The sequence below is a fragment of the Asterias amurensis genome, chromosome 11, assembly GCF_032118995.1.
Source record: "Asterias amurensis chromosome 11, ASM3211899v1".
Lineage (NCBI taxonomy): Eukaryota > Metazoa > Echinodermata > Asteroidea > Forcipulatida > Asteriidae > Asterias > Asterias amurensis.
Window position 1 is genome coordinate 17,639,917 of NC_092658.1, and position 26,286 is coordinate 17,666,202.

The following is a 26,286-nucleotide window of genomic DNA, read 5'->3' on the forward strand; positions in this document are numbered from 1 at the left end:
ATTTTGTAATTAGCAAACTGCATTACAAATTAACTTAACTTGTTTCATGGTTGTAATGCGGTACTTCATTACGCACATGAAACTTTTACATACTTGCAGTAAGGTACTTTATTGCAAGCATGTTATAATTACATGATTGTAATGAAGTACCTCATTACAAACATGCAATTGTTGTATGTGAACACATGAACTTGTATAGTACCTCGATACAAGTTTATTATGTATTCTGTCTACATACTTGTAATGAAGTACCTCATTTCAAGTATGTTGACAATATTTCTAAAAGCACATACACTTCCAAGAATGAATTAAACAGGCCAACGAAATGTGAAATCCTCACAAATCTTTTTTTTGTTATTGTTAAGTGACATAATATCTAGCCTATGTGGCTCCATACTGCAGAAGGAAGGCTTCTTCATCACCATTCCACCTTGATCTTTCTTGTGCTTGTTGCTTGATGTCATCCATCTAACGCCAACTTGGTCTGTCTCTTCGTCTCATTCGTGTACGTGGGTTGCATTCTGTTGACAATGTGTTCATCTGTTGTCATGACGCCTTAGATGAGGTGGTGATGATGATGTTGTATGGTATGCTGATTTTTAATGGTACTGCATAAGGTGGCTCAGCATCTTGATGTGTCCAACTCAAAGTTGTTCGACTGCGTTAGTCCTGTAATATGATCAAAAACCGAAAAATAAACCAGTTAGATTGCGACATGGATTTAAAGATCGAAGATTTGTGCATAATAGTAACAATAATGGCTTTTTATAAAGCATGCATATCCCTTATTCAGTGACGCTCCTGGCCTTTAAACATGCAGTATCCGTGCAAGGTAAATGGGACTAACTTTAATTGTGAGACCCAAGAAATGTCTATTTTATGCACTTTAATGGATTTCTAAACTTTCAACTCAAGCTTAACTTAAAAGACATCTTACCTTCATATTCCATTTGGGACCCTGGTATGTAGCTGCCTCAAGAACATCATGTATCTCTCTCTGTACTGTGCTGTCACATCTTCATGGTCCATGTTGACGGGATGGCTGGAAAGCAGTCGTCACAATCATCTGAAAGAACATTACAATGTACTACATTAGTACAAACCATATAAAGACATAGATCATCAGGGGCAAATTTCATAGAGATGCTTATAGGCACAAAAAGGATCCAAGCATAAAATAATAGAGAACTGTTTTAGCAATATTTTCTGCCTAAACAGCTCAATAAAATTGGTCCCAGATGATCATCACAGGACGACTGCTTAAAAAATGCTTAAACCGACTTTTAAAGCACTTTTAAAGGCATTTATCGAAGTAAAGGAACCTTGTAGGGGATGGAACTTCCAACACCATTTGGGGGTCTAAACCAACATATTTTCTACGAGGGACCAAGTGTTAAACCGAGAGCCCTTGAATTAACAAGATAATTTTCTAGCCATCTACCAATGTTTGATGTGCTTCAATCACATGGGATGATGTCCTCTAGGCAGGCACCCTCTGGGATGTGGCTCGTAGTCAGGCACCCTCTGGGATGTGGCTCGTAGTCAGGCACCCTCTGGGATGTGGCTCGTAGTCAGGCACCCTCTGGGATGTGGCTCGTAGTCAGGCACCCTCTGGGATGTGGCTCGTAGTCAGGCACCCTCTGGGATGTGGCTTGTAGTCAGGCACCCTCTGGGATGTGGCTCGTAGTCAGGCACCCTCTGGGATGTGGCTTGTAGTCAGGCACCCTCTGGGATGTGGCTTGTAGTCAGGCACTAAAAAGATTAAACAAAACTCGGCTAGGACAAGCACTTTTAAAGGCATTTATCGAAGGAAAGGAACCTTGTAGGGGATGGGACTTCCAACACCATTTTGGGGTCTAAACCACCACGCTTTGTAAGAGGGACCAAGTTTTAAACCGAGACCCAATGAATTAACAAGATCATTTTCTAGCCATCTACCAATGTTTGATGTGCTTCAATCACATGGGATGATGTCCTTTAGGCAGGCACCCTCTGGGATGTGGCTTGTAGTCAGGCACCCTCTGGGATGTGGCTCGTAGTCAGGCACCCTCTGGGATGTGGCTCGTAGTCAGGCACCCTCTGGGATGTGGCTTGTAGTCAGGCACCCTCTGGGATGTGGCTTGTAGTCAGGCACCCTCTGGGATGTGGCTTGTAGTCAGGCACCCTCTGGGATGTGGCTCGAAGTCAGGCACTAAAAAGATCCACACAAACAAAACTTGGCTAGGGCAAGCACTTTTAAAGGCATTTATCGAAAGAAAGGAACCTTGTAGGGGATGGGACTTCCAACACCATTTGGGGGTCTAAACCACCATGCTTTGTAAGAAGGACCAAGTTTTAAACTGAGACCCAATGAATTAACAAGATCATTTTCTAGCCATCTACCAATGTTTGATGTGCTTCAATCACATGGGATGATGTCCTCTAGGCAGGCACCCTCTGGGATGTGGCTTGTAGTCAGGCACCCTCTGGGATGTGGCTCGTAGTCAGGCACCCTCTGGGATGTGGCTCGTAGTCAGGCACCCTCTGGGATGTGGCTCGTAGTCAGGCACTAAAAAGATCCACACAAAAAAACTAGGCTAGGGCAAGCACTTTTAAAGGCATATATCAACGGAAAGGAACCATGTAGGGGATGGGACTTCCAACACCATTTGGGGGTCTTAACCAAAAAGTTTTCTAAGAGGGACCAAGTCTTAAAATAATAGAGAACTGTTTTAGCAATATTTTCTGCCTAAACAGCTCAATAAAATTGGTCCCAGATGATCATCACAGGACTACTGCTTAAAAAAATGCTTAAACTGACTTTTAAAGCACTTTTAAAGGCATTTATCGAAGGAAAGGCACCTTTGAGGGGGATGGGACTTCCAACACCATTTGGGGGTCTAAACCAACATGTTTTCTACGAGGGACCAAGTGTTAAACCGAGAGCCCTTGAATTAACAAGATAATTTTCTAGCCATCTACCAATGTTTGATGTGCTTCAATCACATGGGATGATGTCCTCTAGGCAGGCACCCTCTGGGATGTGGCTTGTAGTCAGGCACCCTCTGGGATGTGGCTCGTAGTCAGGCACCCTCTGGGATGTGGCTCGTAGTCATGCAGGCACCCTCTGGGATGTGGCTCGTAGTCAGGCACCCTCTGGAATGTGGCTCGTAGTAAGGCACTAAAAAGATCCAAACAAAACAACTTGGCTAGGGCAAGCACTTGTAAAGGCATATTACGGAAAGGAACCATGTAGGGGATGGGACTTCCAACACCATTTGGGGGTCTAAACCAAAAAGTTTTCTAAGAGGGACCAAGTCTTAAACCGAGACCCCTTGAATTAACAAGATCATTTTCTAGCCATCTACCAATGTTTGATGTGCTTCAATCACATGGGATGATGTCCTCTAGTCAGGCACCCTCTGGGATGTGGCTTGTAGTCAGGCACCCTCTGGGATGTGACTTGTAGTCAGGCACCCTCTGGGATGTGGCTCGTAGCCAGGCACCTTCTGGGATGTTGTCAGCAGCAGGTAGCAGCACATCCCCAGCAGACTCCTGAATAAAATATCAATCGAGTCAAATCAAAAAGTGTAACACTGCATGTCTCTATGTGGGTCTATACTTAAGCATAGACTTGGGGCCCTTTTGATTAATTATGATCAAAATTTGGAAATGAACTGACAAATTTCTGTTGAATTTCAACTCAAATTTCAACCCAAATATATTTGAATCGTAATTGAAAGGTTTCGAATAGAATAGCATTTTACGAAGTTTACACACTCATAATCTAACCCCCCTCCCCATACTCATGAGGACTCTCGCAAATGGAAAATTGGTGATTTACAAAGATAAACTTGACCATGGAGTCCCTTTTTTCAATTTAAACAAAATCTTTTTTTTTAGGATAAATCTGAACAAATTATGGTCCCTCATTACTTCCCCAGCTGTCAATCAAACTGAAAATAAACTTACCTTGTGCTGTTGCCTTCCTCACAGCGTACACAGCTCCCGTTGATGTCTTCGTGGCCGGACCTGGATGGCGTGTGCAGTTTCCATTGGACTCCAATAGGCAGATGGTTCCATTCACCGTCGCCGTAGAAAATAAAAGACAAACATAAACAGTGAGAAAAGTGCACTTCGAAACAGAGTTATTCATGTTAACTTTATGATTGTCAGGTGTGAAAAAATGGCGTGCGTGGTTGTTACATGACGTGTAAACAATGACGGATGGTGTGGAGTTAGAGATTAAGATGTCACATGCAAGCATGCTGGGATATGAGCTTAGTAGATTTAGGTTAGTGTGCAACGCTGCGCAATGGGTAGGACGTGCAAGTTTGGTTAGTATAGCAGTTATAAATAAATTAGTGATAGTAAGGTTGATAATGTACCTTTCTAGGTGGACGAGATCCCTCTGTGGTAATGCAACTCAGTAGATTCCCATGAATTAAAGATGTGTCCAAGTATATTGAGTACCGCTTTATCATCAACAGGATTCTAGAGGTTGCAGGGCATGTGGAGATGAGAAGGACTCCATACCAGGTCACCAGACTCAGTCATTGCATGTAGGGAAAAAGGGTGACATTTCCAAGTTAGACAACAGAAATCAGAGAAGTGATAAACTAAGGAGCATTTTTAGTATAGTTTTTGCATTATTAAGCACCTTAATGAGCCGGCACAAGGTGCTTAAGAACAAGAATGTTGGCATGGAAATGCTATTCATCTTGTTAGTAATGTGTTTGTTGGGGTGCTGTAACACAGCATCATTGTGGAGTTGTGTTGTTGCGAGCCCCTGCTGAAAGGTCATGACAATGTTCCGTTGGGGAAAGACATGAACTTAGCATGCGTGTTGTTTTAACTGTTGCTGGTGTAAGGGTGTACAAGGTGTTCAGTGTAAAGACATGACCGACGTATATCTTTTTGTGAGCTAAAATACTAGGTGTCAAATAATTGGGGTCTCGTCTTTTGCGCGCTCTATGGTACTGAGTTGACCTCGGGGTCTTGTATTTCGGATTCATTATAATGACTACACGTAACACGCGCAAACCCCTACTATTGATTACACAGCTCGGACGAGAAGGAAGCTCGGATGGGTAACGCGGCGCTAATCATAATAAACATTAAACAATCACTAAAACATTTTTAAATCCCCAAAGCAACGTATCACGCGCACACTAATGACTACTGCAAAACACAGCTCAGGCGGGAAGGTAGCTCAAACAAGTTGCGCGGCACAAAGAGCGGTAATGTAAAGTCTTCTTCGGTTTTGCTGACGCTCGAACTAGACGCCCACGGATGCAGCTCTTTTACACGAACGCATAGAGAGAGAGCCATAGTTTCGCCAACACCTAAAATATTTTGTAATTTTTTATATATTTTTAAGAATTAATTATTTCATAAGCTATAATTTTTTAGCTTGACTTTGTAAATTTTCTATATCTTTTTTTAAATTTGGATTTGTGATTTGTTTCATTTATACATTTTTTTTAATTTTACTCAATTTTTTTAATTTTATACATTTTGTAAACTTAAATTTTTTAATACTTAATCGACTTTAAATATTTAGTAACATTTTATACATTTTTTCCACTTTTTTTTAAATAACTAATAGACTTTACATTGTTTTTAATTTTTTTAATTTTTAATTTTTTTTTCATAATACATAGACTTTACATAGATTTTGTATTTTTTTATACCTTTTTTTAATACATTTTTTGTATACATTTTTTAACTTTGTTTTTAATTAATAGACTTTACATATTTCGTACAATTGCTTATTTTTTTTTGATAAATAATTAATAGACTTTACATGATTTTTAATTTTTCTTATTTTTTTAATTTTTTTTTGTATAATACATAGAATTTACATAGATTTTGTAATTTGTTTACATTTTTTTAATACATTTTTAAATACATTTTTATGATTAATAGACTTTACATATTTCGTACAATTTCTTAATTTTCTTAATTTTTTTAAGTAATAGACCTTTAATATATGTATATTTATAAATGTTTAAACATTTACATGTCCATAGAAAAAGAGGAGAAAGGTAATAAAAGAAGGATCCCGAAAAAAAAGGTTAGATTATAGCCAATCAAAGTCTCTAGAAAACATTTGGTGGCTATGAACCAATGAGAGTAAAGTGTGGAGAGGATGGTCCAGGAAAGGAGAGTACGATTTTTTACAAATAGGCATGAGGAACCTGTGGAAATATATATTTATATAAAAACTATACATTTATATAGTTTAATTATATAAATTATATATATTGCACTATATCCTATACAAATTTGTTTAATTTATACAATTAGCATAAGTAGTATTAGAGTGCGGCGCCTGTGGTTTATTTCATACTCAATCGGATTTACTGGAAGCCAAAGTATGTCCGAACTGTATTTATGTGAAGTGTTGTCATGCTTACCGTTGTCAACTATTCAACAGTGATGTGATAACGGTGAGAATTTCCTTTGCACTTTTTTTTGGCGGGCTGGATTGTTTTCCCTGGACCCACGCTGAGCTCACTATGACAAGAACTTAGTGACTTATTTTTGAGATATCCAGTTTCAAAACTCCAGGTGTGCAAAAGGAAATGTGTAATAAAGGTTCGAGGAGACGGTCGATAGTTATATATATGTTGCAGAATGAATTTATGTTGTCGTTATAGTTCTAGGAGTCCTATAGAAACCTGGAAAGTATCGAAGAAAAACCAGTACTCACAAAACATAGCACAGCAAAGCAAAGCAAAACAGCACAGCACACAGGTCCACCAATAAGCACTCCCAACCGCGGCATATCGTCGAGTCACTCAACCGTGCCGTGTGCAGGTTTCGTAGCAGAAATTTCCACTCAATCACGTGCTTACTTGAGAAGAACTATTGTAACACTTTTACAACTGGGCTATTCACATTCAAATTAGCCAAGGAGCATGCAAGCCCCACACCAAAATAACAAAGAAATTGGATCCCAAAAGCGCTCGTCTTAATCACTGGGATCTTATAGTAGTAGCGATCAATGGAATCTTCGTGGGCCTTTACTTTCTGCGTTATGATTGGTCAGCTCTGAAATGACGTACGAAGTTATACATCCAGGGGATAATTTCATATATAGCTGTTAAAGTCACTATTTGTAATTACTATCAAAATATATTTTTGTAGCATATACCCCCGGTAAATAGACAATCGGGCGTGAAATGAAAGTTTTTAAAAATATTTACTCACTTTAGGCAGAATTGCCCAAAAATGTATAAATTCTCGTGACCAAAATTTGCATGAATACGAATTATTTGTCTAAAACGTTTACCCTTCGTCCGATTTCTGCAAAATACCCCCTTTTTCGCACCATGACTAGAACTACGTACCCAAAATACCCCCTTGCCAAATGTCGTCTCTGGTCGAATATTAAACTACCAAACCATACTGCGGATGTAAACATACATCCAGCCCCGGGGGCCACGAAGTACAAAGTGGCTCTCTAAAAAAGCTAAAGACAGATAAAAAAGCTATTCTAACGACTAAATAAGAAACCCTTGTAACGAGTAAAAATCTTGTTCAAGTGAGTGCCATCTTAATATCAAAATTGACAAATCTTAATACTTAATACAAACAGAAAATAGGTGAATGTCTTTACCGATAGGGTGCATGCATATAATCGTGCCACATTTTCAACGGTATCTCAATAACACACACACCTTTTGAAAAGCAACGTTCACAACTAATAATTTTATTGTATATTTCTATATTTAAGATTTGCAAATTAGAGAAGGCAAAGTCATTTTTGAACAGATACTACTCATCTGCATTTCATAAATCCGATATAGACAGGGAAATATTGTAGTTCTCTATTCAAGGGAAAAGTCAACTGCATTGCATCGGCATAAATATATTATATCCCAAGCTTATTATATGACATTTGTAAGAATGAATAATTCAGTCGGCACAAACGCCTGCAATTATATTATGTATGAGCAAAATTACAGCTTCCGTGCAACTGATTAGCAAAAGTGGTCTACCATGGCCCTTTTACCTCGTAGCCCCGGGCTGTATGTATATCACCATAATCTTTACGTAAACAGTATTTTTGGTTGAAAAATATTTAACCGTATATGGAAACTTGGTAAAATGGTAATTTGGCAAACTCTAGCGACTAAATATTTGCATAAATAATAATTATTATAAAACCTTTAACTTTACGTCCTGCAAAAACTTTTCGCACCATGACACCAACTACGTACTAAAAAACCACGTTGCCAACATTCGACACTGGTCAAATATTCTTTAAAAAAGATAAAAAGAAAACGCAAATGTAAACATCTTAATAGTTACATCCAGCCCCGGGGGCCACGAAGTACAAAGTGGCTCTCTTAAAAAGATAAAGACAGATACAAAAAAGCGCTATTTTACACGAACAAAGTAGTTATTGGTTTTTGTTTTGTGTCCGTGGCATGGATCTATGCGATGCAAGTCGACAAAGGCCCATATCATAACCAAGACATTACTGGGTTCGCACATTCTATACACCAACGGAAAGCCTTAATCATGGGGTACAGTTTCATGTTTTTGTTTTGTGTCTGTGATTTGGATCTAAGCGATGCAGGCCGACAAAAAAGGGAGCCATTTTTGACAAATTTTGGGAAGTTTGAAAACGCCAGGAGACGGGGTGCCGAAAATGGTTGGCATACAAGTTCGCTCAGAGTCTGTGAACTTGACCATTATTCCTGAACTTGGTAGGCTAGAGAAATAATCAGGGTACCTGTGTGTGGCTTGAATAATACCGCATCCGATAATCAATTTGCGGAGACCCTGCATCAACTCCGTGGTGCTCAAAAAAACGTTTGAGCAAGCCTACTCCGAATGGTTGCACGAAGATTGTTTCCGGACATCAATATTAGCCATTCTGGAGAGAAATTCAAAGTACAACCCGAAGAAATGTTTTGATCCACACATACTATACACCAGAGGAAAGCCCTATTCAAGGGCTACACGTTTATAATTGCTTTGCGGCGAAAAGGCTACCCCTCACCCTAAGGGAGAAAAAGGCTAAAAAAGTAAGTTTTTCTCCAAATAATGACACTACACGGAGGCCCATATCATATCCAAGACATTATTGGATTCGCACATACTATACACCAACGGAAAGCGCTAATCATGGGCTACAGTTTCATGTCTTTGGTTTGTGTCTGTGGCTTGGATCTAAGCGATGCAAGCCGACAAAGGAGGGAGCTATTTTCGGCCATTTTGGTCAAGTTTGAAAATGCCAGGCAACGAGTTGCCGAAAATGGTTGGCATACAAGTTCGCTCAGAGTCTGTGAACTTGACCATTATTCCTGAACTTGGTAGGCTAGAGAAATAATCAGGATACCTGTGTGTGGCTTGAATAATACCGCATCCGATGATCAACTTTCGGAGACCCTGCATCAAATCCGTGGTGCTCAAAAAAACGTTTGAGCAAGCCTACTCCGAATGGTTGGCACGAAGAGTGCTTTCCAGACGTCAATATTAGCCATTCTGGAGAGAAATTCAAAGTACAAAGGTTATTTTGAACCCGAAGAAATGTTTTGATCCACACATACTATACACCAGAGGAAAGCCCTGTTCAAGGGCCACACGTTTATAATTGTTTCGTGTCTGACGCCTAAATCTGCGCAACAAGGGCGTCGAAAAAGCTACCCCTCACCCTAAGGGAGAAAAAGGCTAAAAAAGTAAGTTTTTCTCCAAATAATGACACTACACGGAGGCCCATATCATATCCAAGACATTATTGGATTCGCACATTCTATACACCAACGGAAAGCGCTAATCATGGGCTACAGTTTCATGTTTTTGGTTTGTGTCTGTGGTTTGGATCTAAGCGATGCAAGCCGACAAAGAAGGAAGCCATTTTCGGCCATTTAGGGCAAGTTTGAAATCGCCAGGCAACGGGGTGCCAAAAATGGTTGGCATACAAGTTCGCTCAGAGTCTGTGAACTTGACCATTATTCCTGAACTTGGTAGGCTAGAGAAATAATCAGGGTACCTGTGTGTGGCTTGTTTAATACCGCATCTGATGATCAACTTGCGGAGACCCTCCATCAACTCTGTGGTGCTCAAAAAAACGTTTGAGCAAGCCTACTCCGAATGGTTGGCACGAAGAGTGTTTTCCGGACGTCAATATTAGCCACTCTGGAGAGAAGTTCAAAGTACAAAGGTTATTTTGAACCCGAAGAAATGTTTTGATCCACTCATACTATACACCAGTGGAAAGCCCTATTCAAAGGCTACACGTTTATATTTGTTTCGTGTCTGACGCCTAAATTCAAAGTACAAAGGTTATTTTGAACCCGAAGAAATGTTTTGATCCACACATACTATACACCAGAGGAAAGCCCTGTTCAAGGGCCACACGTTTATAATTGTTTCGTGTCTGACGCCTAAATCTGCGCAACAAGGGCGTCGAAAAAGCTACCCCTTACCCTAAGGGAGAAAAAGGCTAAAAAAGTAAGTTTTTCTCCAAATAATGACACTACACGGAGGCCCATATCATATCCAAGACATTATTGGATTCGCACATTCTATACACCAACGGAAAGCGCTAATCATGGGCTACAGTTTCATGTTTTTGGTTTGTGTCTGTGGTTTGGATCTAAGCGATGCAAGCCGACAAAGAAGGAAGCCATTTTCGGCCATTTTGGGCAAGTTTGAAATCGCCAGGTAACGGGGTGCCAAAAATGGTTGGCATACAAGTTCGCTCAGAGTCTGTGAACTTGACCATTATTCCTGAACTTGGTAGGCTAGAGAAATAATCAGGGTACCTGTGTGTGGCTTGTTTAGTACCGCATCTGATGATCAACTTGCGGAGACCCTCCATCAACTCTGTGGTGCTCAAAAAAACGTTTGAGCAAGCCTACTCCGAATGGTTGGCACGAAGAGTGTTTTCCGGACGTCAATATTAGCCACTCTGGAGAGAAGTTCAAAGTACAAAGGTTATTTTGAACCCGAAGACATTTTTTGATCCACTCATACTATACACCAGAGGAAAGCCCTATTCAAAGGCTACACGTTTATATTTGTATCGTGTCTGACGCATAAATCTGCGCAACAAGGGCGGCGAAAAAGCTACCCCTCACCCTAAGGGAGAAAAAGGCTAAAAAAGTAAGTTTTTCTCCAATTAATGACACTACACGGAGGCCCATATCATATCCAAGACATTATTGGATTCGCACATACTATACACCAACGGAAAGCGCTAATCATGGGCTACAGTTTCATGTCTTTGGTTTGTGTCTGTGGTTTGGATCTAAGCGATGCAAGCCGACAATGGAGGGAGCCATTTTCGGCCATTTTGGGCAAGTTTGAAATCGCCAGGCAACGGGGTGCCAAAAATGGTTGGCATACAAGTTCGCTCAGAGTCTGTGAACTTGACCATTATTCCTGAACTTGGTAGGCTAGAGAAATAATCAGGGTACCTGTGTGTGGCTTGAATAATACCGCATCCGATGATCAACTTGCGGAGACCCTGCATCAAATCCGTGGTGCTCAAAAAAACGTTTGAGCAAGCCTACTCCGAATGGTTGGCACGAAGAGTGTTTTCCGGACGTCAATATTAGCCACTCTGGAGAGAAGTTCAAAGTACAAAGGTTATTTTGAACCCGAAGAAATGTTTTGATCCACTCATACTATACACCAGAGGAAAGCCCTATTCAAAGGCTACACGTTTATATTTGTTTCGTGTCTGACGCATAAATCTGCGCAACAAGGGCGGCGAAAAAGCTACCCCTCACCCTAAGGGAGAAAAAGGCTAAAAAAGTAAGTTTTTCTCCAATTAATGACACTACACGGAGGCCCATATCATATCCAAGACATTATTGGATTCGCACATACTATACACCAACGGAAAGCGCTAATCATGGGCTATAGTTTCATGTTTTTGGTTTGTGTCTGTGGTTTGGATCTAAGCGATGCAAGCCGACAATGGAGGGAGCCATTTTCGGCCATTTTGGGCAAGTTTGAAATCGCCAGGCAACGGGGTGCCAAAAATGGTTGGCATACAAGTTCGCTCAGAGTCTGTGAACTTGACCATTATTCCTGAACTTGGTAGGCTAGAGAAATAATCAGGGTACCTGTGTGTGGCTTGAATAATACCGCATCCGATGATCAACTTGCGGAGACCCTGCATCAAATCCGTGGTGCTCAAAAAAACGTTTGAGCAAGCCTACTCCGAATGGTTGGCACGAAGAGTGTTTTCCGGACGTCAATATTAGCCATTCTGGAGAGAAATTCAAAGTACAAAGGTTATTTTGAACCCGAAGAAATTTTTTGATCCACACATACTATACACCAGAGGAAAGCCCTAATCAAGGGCTACACGTTTATATTTGTTTCGTGTCTGACGCATAAATCTGCGCAACAAGGGCGGCGAAAAAGCTACCCTCATCCTAAGGGAGAAAAAGGCTAAAAAAGTAAGTTTTTCTCCAATTTTTGACACTACACGGAGGCCCATAACATATCCAAGACATTATTGGATTCGCACATACTATACACCAACGGAAAGCGCTAATCATGGGCTACAGTTTCATGTCTTTGGTTTGTGTCTGTGGCTTGGATCTAAGCGATGCAAGCCGACAATGGAGGGAGCCATTTTCGGCAATTTTGGGCAAGTTTGAAACGCCAGGCAACGGGGTGCCAAAAATGGTTGGCATACAAGTTCGCTCAGAGTCTGTGAACTTGACCATTATTCCTGAACTTGGTAGGCTAGAGAAATAATCAGGGTACCTGTGTGTGGCTTGAATAATACCGCATCCGATGATCAACTTGCGGAGACCCTGCATCAAATCCGTGGTGCTCAAAAAAACGTTTGAGCAAGCCTACTCCGAATGGTTGGCACGAAGAGTGTTTTCCGGACGTCAATATTAGCCATTCTGGAGAGAAATTCAAAGTACAAAGGTTATTTTGAACCCGAAGAAATGTTTTGATCCACACATACTATACACCGGAGGAAAGCCTTGTTCAAGGGCTACACGTTTATAATTGTTTCGTGTCTGACGCATAAATCTGCGCAACAAGGGCGTCGAAAAAGCTACCCCTCACCCTAAGGGAGAAAAAGGCTAAAAAAGTAAGTTTTTCTCCAATTAATGACACTACACGGAGGCCCATATCATATCCAAGACATTATTGGATTCGCACATACTATACACCAACGGAAAGCGCTAATCATGGGCTATAGTTTCATGTTTTTGGTTTGTGTCTGTGGTTTGGATCTACGCGTTGCAAGCCGACAATGGAGGGAGCCATTTTCGGCCATTTTGGGCAAGTTTGAAATCGCCAGGCAACGGGGTGCCAAAAATGGTTGGCATACAAGTTCGCTCAGAGTCTGTGAACTTGACCATTATTCCTGAACTTGGTAGGCTAGAGAAATAATCAGGGTACCTGTGTGTGGCTTGAATAATACCGCATCCGATGATCAACTTGCGGAGACCCTGCATCAAATCCGTGGTGCTCAAAAAAACGTTTGAGCAAGCCTACTCCGAATGGTTGGCACGAAGAGTGTTTTCCGGACGTCAATATTAGCCATTCTGGAGATAATTTCAAAGTACAAAGGTTATTTTGAACCCGAAGAAATGTTTTGATCCACACATACTATACACCAGAGGAAAGCCCTGTTCAAGGGCTACACGTTTATAATTGTTTCGTGTCTGACGCATAAATCTGCGCAACAAGGGCGTCGAAAAAGCTACCCCTCACCCTAAGGGAGAAAAAGGCTAAAAAAGTAAGTTTTTCTCCAATTAATGACACTACACGGAGGCCCATAACATATCCAAGACATTTTTGGATTCGCACATACTATACACCAACGAAAAGCGCTAATCATGGGCTACAGTTTCATGTTTTTGGTTTGTGTCTGTGGTTTGGATCTAAGCGATGCAAGCCAACAAAGAAGGAAGCCATTTTCGGCCATTTAGGGCAAGTTTGAAATCGCCAGGCAACGGGGTGCCAAAAATGGTTGGCATACAAGTTCGCTCAGAGTCTGTGAACTTGACCATTATTCCTGAACTTGGTAGGCTAGAGAAATAATCAGGGTACCTGTGTGTGGCTTGTTTAATACCGCATCTGATGATCAACTTGCGGAGACCCTCCATCAACTCTGTGGTGCTCAAAAAAACGTTTGAGCAAGCCTACTCCGAATGGTTGGCACGAAGAGTGTTTTCCGGACGTCAATATTAGCCACTCTGGAGAGAAGTTCAAAGTACAAAGGTTATTTTGAACCCGAAGAAATGTTTTGATCCACTCATACTATACACCAGTGGAAAGCCCTATTCAAAGGCTACACGTTTATATTTGTTTCGTGTCTGACGCCTAAATTCAAAGTACAAAGGTTATTTTGAACCCGAAGAAATGTTTTGATCCACACATACTATACACCAGAGGAAAGCCCTGTTCAAGGGCCACACGTTTATAATTGTTTCGTGTCTGACGCCTAAATCTGCGCAACAAGGGCGTCGAAAAAACTACCCCTCACCCTAAGGGAGAAAAAGGCTAAAAAAGTAAGTTTTTCTCCAAATAATGACACTACACGGAGGCCCATATCATATCCAAGACATTATTGGATTCGCACATTCTATACACCAACGGAAAGCGCTAATCATGGGCTACAGTTTCATGTTTTTGGTTTGTGTCTGTGGTTTGGATCTAAGCGATGCAAGCCGACAAAGAAGGAAGCCATTTTCGGCCATTTTGGGCAAGTTTGAAATCGCCAGGTAACGGGGTGCCAAAAATGGTTGGCATACAAGTTCGCTCAGAGTCTGTGAACTTGACCATTATTCCTGAACTTGGTAGGCTAGAGAAATAATCAGGGTACCTGTGTGTGGCTTGTTTAATACCGCATCTGATGATCAACTTGCGGAGACCCTCCATCAACTCTGTGGTGCTCAAAAAAACGTTTGAGCAAGCCTACTCCGAATGGTTGGCACGAAGAGTGTTTTCCGGACGTCAATATTAGCCACTCTGGAGAGAAGTTCAAAGTACAAAGGTTATTTTGAACCCGAAGAAATGTTTTGATCCACTCATACTATACACCAGAGGAAAGCCCTATTCAAAGGCTACACGTTTATATTTGTTTCGTGTCTGACGCATAAATCTGCGCAACAAGGGCGGCGAAAAAGCTACCCCTCACCCTAAGGGAGAAAAAGGCTAAAAAAGTAAGTTTTTCTCCAATTAATGACACTACACGGAGGCCCATATCATATCCAAGACATTATTGGATTCGCACATACTATACACCAACGGAAAGCGCTAATCATGGGCTATAGTTTCATGTTTTTGGTTTGTGTCTGTGGTTTGGATCTACGCGTTGCAAGCCGACAATGGAGGGAGCCATTTTCGGCCATTTTGGGTAAGTTTGAAATCGCCAGGCAACGGGGTGCCAAAAATGGTTGGCATACAAGTTCGCTCAGAGTCTGTGAACTTGACCATTATTCCTGAACTTGGTAGGCTAGAGAAATAATCAGGGTACCTGTGTGTGGCTTGAATAATACCGCATCCGATGATCAACTTGCGGAGACCCTGCATCAAATCCGTGGTGCTCAAAAAAACGTTTGAGCAAGCCTACTCCGAATGGTTGGCACGAAGAGTGTTTTCCGTACGTCAATATTAGCCATTCTGGAGAGAAATTCAAAGTACAAAGGTTATTTTGAACCCAAAGAAATTTTTTGATCCACACATACTATACACCAGAGGAAAGCCCTGTTCAAGGGCTACACGTTTATAATTGTTTCGTGTCTGACGCATAAATCTGCGCAACAAGGGCGGCGAAAAAGCTACCCCTCACCCTAAGGGAGAAAAAGGCTAAAAAAGTAAGTTTTTCTCCAATTTTTGACACTACACGGAGGCCCATAACATATCCAAGACATTATTGGATTCGCACATACTATACACCAACGGAAAGCGCTAATCATGGGCTACAGTTTCATGTCTTTGGTTTGTGTCTGTGGCTTGGATCTAAGCGATGCAAGCCGACAATGGAGGGAGCCATTTTCGGCCATTTTGGGCAAGTTTGAAATCGCCAGGCAACGGGGTGCCAAAAATGGTTGGCATACAAGTTCGCTCAGAGTCTGTGAACTTGACCATTATTCCTGAACTTGGTAGGCTAGAGAAATAATCGGGGTACCTGTGTGTGGCTTGAATAATACCGCATCCGATGATCAACTTGCGGAGACCCTGCATCAAATCCGTGGTGCTCAAAAAAACGTTTGAGCAAGCCTACTCCGAATGGTTGGCACGAAGAGTGTTTTCCGGACGTCAATATTAGCCATTCTGGAGAGAAATTCAAAGTACAAAGGTTATTTTGAACCCGAAGAAATGTTTTGATCCACACATACTATACACCAGAGGAAAGCCTTGTTCAAGGGCTACACGTTTATAATTGTTTCGTGTCTGACGCATAAATCTGCGCAACAAGGGCGTCGAAAAAGCTACCCCTCACCCTAAGGGAGAAAAAGGCTAAAAAAGTAAGTTTTTTCTCCAATTAATGACACTACACGGAGGCCCATATCATATCCAAGACATTATTGGATTCGCACATACTATACACCAACGGAAAGCGCTAATCATGGGCTATAGTTTCATGTTTTTGGTTTGTGTCTGTGGTTTGGATCTACGCGTTGCAAGCCGACAATGGAGGGAGCCATTTTCGGCCATTTTGGGCAAGTTTGAAATCGCCAGGCAACGGGGTGCCAAAAATGGTTGGCATACAAGTTCGCTCAGAGTCTGTGAACTTGACCATTATTCCTGAACTTGGTAGGCTAGAGAAATAATCAGGGTACCTGTGTGTGGCTTGAATAATACCGCATCCGATGATCAACTTGCGGAGACCCTGCATCAACTCCGTGGTGCTCAAAAAAACGTTTGAGCAAGCCTACTCCGAATGGTTGCACGAAGATTGTTTCCGGATATCAATATTAGCCATTCTGGAGAGAAATTCAAAGTACAAAGGTTATTTTGAACCCGAAGAAATTTTTTGATCCACACATACTATACACCAGAGGAAAGCCCTAATCAAGGGCTACACGTTTATATTTGTTTCGTGTCTGACGCATAAATCTGCGCAACAAGGGCGGCGAAAAAGCTACCCCTCATCCTAAGGGAGAAAAAGGCTAAAAAAGTAAGTTTTTCTCCAAATAATGACACTACACGGAGGCCCATATCATATCCAAGACATTATCGGATTCGCACATACTATACACCAACGGAAAGCGCTAATCATGGGCTACAGTTTCATGTCTTTGGTTTGTGTCTGTGGCTTGGATCTATGCGATGCAAGCCGACAAAGGAGGGAGCCATTTTCGGCCATTTTGGTCAAGTTTGAAAATGCCAGGCAACGGGTTGCCGAAAATGGTTGGCATACAAGTTCGCTCAGAGTCTGTGAACTTGACCATTATTCCTGAACTTGGTAGGCTAGAGAAATAATCAGGGTACCTGTGTGTGGCTTGAATAATACCGCATCCGATGATCAACTTGCGGAGACCCTGCATCAAATCCGTGGTGCTCAAAAAACGTTTGAGCAAGCCTACTCCGAATGGAGAGACGCAGTTTGTACCTGCGTCATTCTGGCATGTCCCCCAATTCAGATTTCAAAGTTTTAGAGCGGCTTCCAGACTTCTTGATACCGAAAATTAAAAGTAGGCGGCTGTGCTCCGAAACATTTTTGTGCACAGAGAAAATCAAAAGTACAGCGGGTCAATTTGACCCAAAATCATTGCTCAATCTAAACAAGTTTAGCACCATTGGATGGACAATTTCAAGGGCTTTCCTCTCGTACAAAAATTACTGCTATGGGGATTTTCAAAGTGAAGCTAGAGGCCAGGGAGTAGACCCGACACACACCGTAAATTGTGGATATTTAACGCATGATACACACGGCATGTGGTGATTATTGGAGAAAACAAATATATGCGTTGAAAAAAAGCCCGGACTTATAAAAACTTTCAGCTATACTTTTGAATTATTCTGGAACTAAAAACGATAGAGAGACGCAGTTTGTACCTGCGTCATTCTGGCATGTCCCCCAATTCAGATTTCAAAGTTTTAGAGCGGCTTCCAGACTTCTTGATACCGAAAATTAAAAGTAGGCGGCTGTGCTCCGAAACATTTTTGTGCACAGAGAAAATCAAAAGTACAGCGGGTCAATTTGACCCAAAATCATTGCTCAATCTAAACAAGTTTAGCACCATTGGATGGACAATTTCAAGGGCTTTCCTCTCGTACAAAAATTACTGCTATGGGGATTTTCAAAGTGAAGCTAGAGGCCAGGGAGTAGACCCGACACACACCGTAAATTGTGGATATTTAACGCATGATACACACGGCATGTGGTGATTATTGGAGAAAACAAATATATGCGTTGAAAAAAAGCCCGGACTTATAAAAACTTTCAGCTATACTTTTGAATTATTCTGGAACTAAAAACGATAGAGAGACGCAGTTTGTACCTGCGTCATTCTGGCATGTCCCCCAATTCAGATTTCAAAGTTTTAGAGCGGCTTCCAGACTTCTTGATACCGAAAATTAAAAGTAGGCGGCTGTGCTCCGAAACATTTTTGTGCACAGAGAAAATCAAAAGTACAACGGGTCAATTTGACCCAAAATCATTGCTCAATCTAAACAAGTTTAGCACCATTGGATGGAAAATTTCAAGGGCTTTCCTCTCGTACAAAAATTACTGCTATGGGGATTTTCAAAGTGAAGCTAGAGGCCAGGGAGTAGACCCGACACACACCGTAAATTGTGGATATTTAACGCATGATACACACGGCATGTGGTGATTATTGGAGAAAACAAATATATGCGTTGAAAAAAAGCCCGGACTTATAAAAACTTTCAGCTATACTTTTGAATTATTCTGGAACTAAAAACGATAGAGAGACGCAGTTTGTACCTGCGTCATTCTGGCATGTCCCCCAATTCAGATTTCAAAGTTTTAGAGCGGCTTCCAGACTTCTTGATACCGAAAATTAAAAGTAGGCGGCTGTGCTCCGAAACATTTTTGTGCAAAGAGAAAATCAAAAGTACAACGGGTCAATTTGACCCAAAATCATTGCTCAATCTAAACAAGTTTAGCACCATTGGATGGACAATTTCAAGGGCTTTCCTCTCGTACAAAAACTACTGCTATGGGGATTTTCAAAGTGAAGCTAGAGGCCAGGGAGTAGACCCGACACACACCGTAAATTGTGGATATTTAACGCATGATACACACGGCATGTGGTGATTATTGGAGAAAACAAATATATGCGTTGAAAAAAGCCCGGACTTATAAAAACTTTCAGCTATACTTTTGAATTATTCTGGAACTAAAAACGATAGAGAGACGCAGTTTGTACCTGCGTCATTCTGGCATGTCCCCCAATTCAGATTTCAAAGTTTTAGAGCGGCTTCCAGACTTCTTGATACTGAAAATTAAAAGTAGGCGGCTGTGCTCCGAAACATTTTTGTGCACAGAGAAAATCAAAAGTACAGCGGGTCAATTTGACCCAAAATCATTGCTCAATCTAAACAAGTTTAGCACCATTGGATGGACAATTTCAAGGGCTTTCCTCTCGTACAAAAATTACTGCTATGGGGATTTTCAAAGTGAAGCTAGAGGCCAGGGAGTAGACCCGACACACACCGTAAATTGTGGATATTTAACGCATGATACACACGGCATGTGGTGATTATTGGAGAAAACAAATATATGCGTTGAAAAAAAGCCCGGACTTATAAAAACTTTCAGCTATACTTTTGAATTATTCTGGAACTAAAAACGATAGAGAGACGCAGTTTGTACCTGCGTCATTCTGGCATGTCCCCCAATTCAGATTTCAAAGTTTTAGAGCGGCTTCCAGACTTCTTGATACCGAAAATTAAAAGTAGGCGGCTGTGCTCCGAAACATTTTTGTGCACAGAGAAAATCAAAAGTACAACGGGTCAATTTGACCCAAAATCATTGCTCAATCTAAACAAGTTTAGCACCATTGGATGGAAAATTTCAAGGGCTTTCCTCTCGTACAAAAATTACTGCTATGGGGATTTTCAAAGTGAAGCTAGAGGCCAGGGAGTAGACCCGACACACACCGTAAATTGTGGATATTTAACGCATGATACACACGGCATGTGGTGATTATTGGAGAAAACAAATATATGCGTTGAAAAAAAGCCCGGACTTATAAAAACTTTCAGCTATACTTTTGAATTATTCTGGAACTAAAAACGATAGAGAGACGCAGTTTGTACCTGCGTCATTCTGGCATGTCCCCCAATTCAGATTTCAAAGTTTTAGAGCGGCTTCCAGACTTCTTGATACCGAAAATTAAAAGTAGGCGGCTGTGCTCCGAAACATTTTTGTGCACAGAGAAAATCAAAAGTACAACGGGTCAATTTGACCCAAAATCATTGCTCAATCTAAACAAGTTTAGCACCATTGGATGGACAATTTCAAGGGCTTTCCTCTCGTACAAAAATTACTGCTATGGGGATTTTCAAAGTGAAGCTAGAGGCCAGGGAGTAGACCCGACACACACCGTAAATTGTGGATATTTAACGCATGATACACACGGCATGTGGTGATTATTGGAGAAAACAAATATATGCGTTGAAAAAAAGCCCGGACTTATAAAAACTTTCAGCTATACTTTTGAATTATTCTGGAACTAAAAACGATAGAGAGACGCAGTTTGTACCTGCGTCATTCTGGCATGTCCCCCAATTCAGATTTCAAAGTTTTAGAGCGGCTTCCAGACTTCTTGATACCGAATATTAAAAGTAGGCGGCTGTGCTCCGAAACATTTTTGTGCACAGAGAAAATCAAAAGTACAGCGGGTCAATTTGACCCAAAATCATTGCTCAATCTAAACAAGTTTAGCACCATTGGATGGACAATTTCAAGGGCTTTCCTCTCGTACAAAAATTACTGCTATGGGGATTTTCAAAGTGAAGCTAGAGGCCAGGGAGTAGACCCGACACACACCGTAAATTGTGGATATTTAACGCATGATACACACGGCATGTGGTGATTATTGGAGAAAACAAATATATGCGTTGAAAAAAAGCCCGGACTTATAAAAACTTTCAGCTATACTTTTGAATTATTCTGGAACTAAAAACGATAGAGAGACGCAGTTTGTACCTGCGTCATTCTGGCATGTCCCCCAATTCAGATTTCAAAGTTTTAGAGCGGCTTCCAGACTTCTTGATACCGAAAATTAAAAGTAGGCGGCTGTGCTCCGAAACATTTTTGTGCACAGAGAAAATCAAAAGTACAACGGGTCAATTTGACCCAAAATCATTGCTCAATCTAAACAAGTTTAGCACCATTGGATGGACAATTTCAAGGGCTTTCCTCTCGTACAAAAATGACTGCTATGGGGATTTTCAAAGTGAAGCTAGAGGCCAGGGAGTAGACCCGACACACACCGTAAATTGTGGATATTTAACGCATGATACACACGGCATGTGGTGATTATTGGAGAAAACAAATATATGCGTTGAAAAAAAGCCCGGACTTATAAAAACTTTCAGCTATACTTTTGAATTATTCTGGAACTAAAAACGATAGAGAGACGCAGTTTGTACCTGCGTCATTCTGGCATGTCCCCCAATTCAGATTTCAAAGTTTTAGAGCGGCTTCCAGACTTCTTGATACCGAAAATTAAAAGTAGGCGGCTGTGCTCCGAAACATTTTTGTGCACAGAGAAAATCAAAAGTACAACGGGTCAATTTGACCCAAAATCATTGCTCAATCTAAACAAGTTTAGCACCAATGGATGGACAATTTCAAGGGCTTTCCTCTCGTACAAAAATTACTGCTATGGGGATTTTCAAAGTGAAGCTAGAGGCCAGGGAGTAGACCCGACACACACCGTAAATTGTGGATATTTAACGCATGATACACACGGCATGTGGTGATTATTGGAGAAAACAAATATATGCGTTGAAAAAAAGCCCGGACTTATAAAAACTTTCAGCTATACTTTTGAATTATTCTGGAACTAAAAACGATAGAGAGACGCAGTTTGTACCTGCGTCATTCTGGCATGTCCCCCAATTCAGATTTCAAAGTTTTAGAGCGGCTTCCAGACTTCTTGATACCGAAAATTAAAAGTAGGCGGCTGTGCTCCGAAACATTTTTGTGCACAGAGAAAATCAAAAGTACAGCGGGTCAATTTGACCCAAAATCATTGCTCAATCTAAACAAGTTTAGCACCATTGGATGGACAATTTCAAGGGCTTTCCTCTCGTACAAAAACTACTGCTATGGGGATTTTCAAAGTGAAGCTAGAGGCCAGGGAGTAGACCCGACAGACACCGTAAATTGTGGATATTTAACGCATGATACACACGGCATGTGGTGATTATTGGAGAAAACAAATATATGCGTTGAAAAAAAGCCCGGACTTATAAAAACTTTCAGCTATACTTTTGAATTATTCTGGAACTAAAAACGATAGAGAGACGCAGTTTGTACCTGCGTCATTCTGGCATGTCCCCCAATTCAGATTTCAAAGTTTTAGAGCGGCTTCCAGACTTCTTGATACCGAAAATTAAAAGTAGGCGGCGTTGCTCCGAAACATTTTTGTGCACAGAGAAAATCAAAAGTACAGCGGGTCAATTTGACCCAAAATCATTGCTCAATCTAAACAAGTTTAGCACCATTGGATGGACAATTTCAAGGGCTTTCCTCTCGTACAAAAATTACTGCTATGGGGATTTTCAAAGTGAAGCTAGAGGCCAGGGAGTAGACCCGACACACACCGTAAATTGTGGATATTTAACGCATGATACACACGGCATGTGGTGATTATTGGAGAAAACAAATAATATGCGTTGAAAAAAAGCCCGGACTTATAAAAACTTTCAGCTATACTTTTGAATTATTCTGGAACTAAAAACGATAGAAAGACGCAGTTTGTACCTGCGTCATTCTGGCATGTCCCCCAATTCAGATTTCAAAGTTTTAGAGCGGCTTCCAGACTTCTTGATACCGAAAATTAAAAGTAGGCGGCTGTGCTCCGAAACATTTTTGTGCACAGAGAAAATCAAAAGTACAGCGGGTCAATTTGACCCAAAGTCATTGCTCAATCTAAACAAGTTTAGCACCATTGGATGGACAATTTCAAGGGCTTTCCTCTCGTACAAAAATTACTGCTATGGGGATTTTCAAAGTGAAGCTAGAGGCCAGGGAGTAGACCCGACACACACCGTAAATTGTGGATATTTAACGCATGATACACACGTCATGTGGTGATTATTGGAGAAAACAAATATATGCGTTGAAAAAAAGCCCGGACTTATAAAAACTTTCAGCTATACTTTTGAATTATTCTGGAACTAAAAACGATAGAGAGACGCAGTTTGTACCTGCGTCATTCTGGCATGTCCCCCAATTCAGATTTCAAAGTTTTAGAGCGGCTTCCAGACTTCTTGATACCGAAAATTAAAAGTAGGCGGCTGTGCTCCGAAACATTTTTGTGCACAGAGAAAATCAAAAGTACAGCGGGTCAATTTGACCCAAAATCATTGCTCAATTTAAACAAGTTTAGCACCATTGGATGGACAATTTCAAGGGCTTTCCTCTCGTACAAAAATTACTGCTATGGGGATTTTCAAAGTGAAGCTAGAGGCCAGGGAGTAGACCCGACACACACCGTAAATTGTGGATATTTAACGCATGATACACACGGCATGTGGTGATTATTGGAGAAAACAAATATATGCGTTGAAAAAAAGCCCGGACTTATAAAAACTTTCAGCTATACTTTTGAATTATTCTGGAACTAAAAAGGATAGAGAGACGCAGTTTGTACCTGCGTCATTCTGGCATGTCCCCCAATTCAGATTTCAAAGTTTTAGAGCGGCTTCCAGACTTCTTGATACCGAAAATTAAAAGTAGGCGGCTGTGCTCCGAAACATTTTTGTGCGCAGAGAAAATCAAAAGTACAGCGGGTCAATTTGACCCAAAATCATTGCTCAATCTAAACAAGTTTAGCACCATTGGATGGACAATTTCAAGGGCTTTCCTCTCGTACAAAAACTACTGCTATGGGGATTTTCAAAGTGAAGCTAGAGGCCAGGGAGTAGACCCGACACACACCGTAAATTGTGGATATTTAACGCATGATACACACGGCATGTGGTGATTATTGGAGAAAACAAATATATGCGTTGAAAAAAAGCCCGGACTTATAAAAACTTTCAGCTATACTTTTGAATTATTCTGGAACTAAAAACGATAGAGAGACGCAGTTTGTACCTGCGTCATTCTGGCATGTCCCCCAATTCAGATTTCAAAGTTTTAGAGCGGCTTCCAGACTTCTTGATACCGAAAATTAAAAGGAGGCGGCTGTGCTCCGAAACATTTTTGTGCACAGAGAAAATCAAAAGTACAGCGGGTCAATTTGACCCAAAATCATTGCTCAATCTAAACAAGTTTAGCACCATTGGATGGACAATTTCAAGGGCTTTCCTCTCGTACAAAAATTACTGCTATGGGGATTTTCAAAGTGAAGCTAGAGGCCAGGGAGTAGACCCGACACACACCGTAAATTGTGGATATTTAACGCATGATACACACGGCATGTGGTGATTATTGGAGAAAACAAATATATGCGTTGAAAAAAAGCCCGGACTTATAAAAACTTTCAGCTATACTTTTGAATTATTCTGGAACTAAAAACGATAGAGAGACGCAGTTTGTACCTGCGTCATTCTGGCATGTCCCCCAATTCAGATTTCAAAGTTTTAGAGCGGCTTCCAGACTTCTTGATACCGAAAATTAAAAGTAGGCGGCTGTGCTCCGAAACATTTTTGTGCACAGAGAAAATCAAAAGTACAGCGGGTCAATTTGACCCAAAGTCATTGCTCAATCTAAACAAGTTTAGCACCATTGGATGGACAATTTCAAGGGCTTTCCTCTCGTAAAAAATTACTGCTATGGGGATTTTCAAAGTGAAGCTAGAGGCCAGGGAGTAGACCCGACACACACCGTAAATTGTGGATATTTAACGCATGATACACACGGCATGTGGTGATTATTGGAGAAAACAAATATATGCGTTGAAAAAAAGCCCGGACTTATAAAAACTTTCAGCTATACTTTTGAATTATTCTGGAACTAAAAACGATAGAGAGACGCAGTTTGTACCTGCGTCATTCTGGCATGTCCCCCAATTCAGATTTCAAAGTTTTAGAGCGGCTTCCAGACTTCTTGATACCGAAAATTAAAAGTAGGCGGCTGTGCTCCGAAACATTTTTGTGCACAGAGAAAATCAAAAGTACAGCGGGTCAATTTGACCCAAAGTCATTGCTCAATCTAAACAAGTTTAGCACCATTGGATGGACAATTTCAAGGGCTTTCCTCTCGTACAAAAATTACTGCTATGGGGATTTTCAAAGTGAAGCTAGAGGCCAGGGAGTAGACCCGACACACACCGTAAATTGTGGATATTTAACGCATGATACACACGGCATGTGGTGATTATTGGAGAAAACAAATATATGCGTTGAAAAAAAGCCCGGACTTATAAAAACTTTCAGCTATACTTTTGAATTATTCTGGAACTAAAAACGATAGAGAGACGCAGTTTGTACCTGCGTCATTCTGGCATGTCCCCCAATTCAGATTTCAAAGTTTTAGAGCGGCTTCCAGACTTCTTGATACCGAAAATTAAAAGTAGGCGGCGTTGCTCCGAAACATTTTTGTGCACAGAGAAAATCAAAAGTACAGCGGGTCAATTTGACCCAAAATCATTGCTCAATCTAAACAAGTTTAGCACCATTGGATGGACAATTTCAAGGGCTTTCCTCTCGTACAAAAAGTACTGCTATGGGGATTTTCAAAGTGAAGCTAGAGGCCAGGGAGTAGACCCGACACACACCGTAAATTGTGGATATTTAACGCATGATACACACGGCATGTGGTGATTATTGGAGAAAACAAATATATGCGTTGAAAAAAAGCCCGGACTTATAAAAACTTTCAGCTATACTTTTGAATTATTCTGGAACTAAAAACGATAGAGAGACGCAGTTTGTACCTGCGTCATTCTGGCATGTCCCCCAATTCAGATTTCAAAGTTTTAGAGCGGCTTCCAGACTTCTTGATACCGAAAATTAAAAGTAGGCGGCTGTGCTCCGAAACATTTTTGTGCACAGAGAAAATCAAAAGTACAGCGGGTCAATTTGACCCAAAATCATTGCTCAATCTAAACAAGTTTAGCACCATTGGATGGACAATTTCAAGGGCTTTCCTCTCGTACAAAAATTACTGCTATGGGGATTTTCAAAGTGAAGCTAGAGGCCAGGGAG

General features: G+C 41.0%; 1 long non-coding RNA gene across 1 annotated transcript; it reads right to left on the minus strand.

Annotated features, from left to right (window-relative positions):
* Nucleotides 1-3,146: 3,146 nt before the first annotated feature.
* Nucleotides 3,147-5,487, minus strand: LOC139944360 (uncharacterized). Its single transcript, XR_011786949.1, has 3 exons — nucleotides 3,952-5,487; nucleotides 3,348-3,534; nucleotides 3,147-3,160 (listed from the first exon to the last, which is right to left on the minus strand). It is a non-coding gene; the product is annotated as an uncharacterized lncRNA (long non-coding RNA).
* Between the last annotated feature and the right edge of the window lie 20,799 nt (nucleotides 5,488-26,286).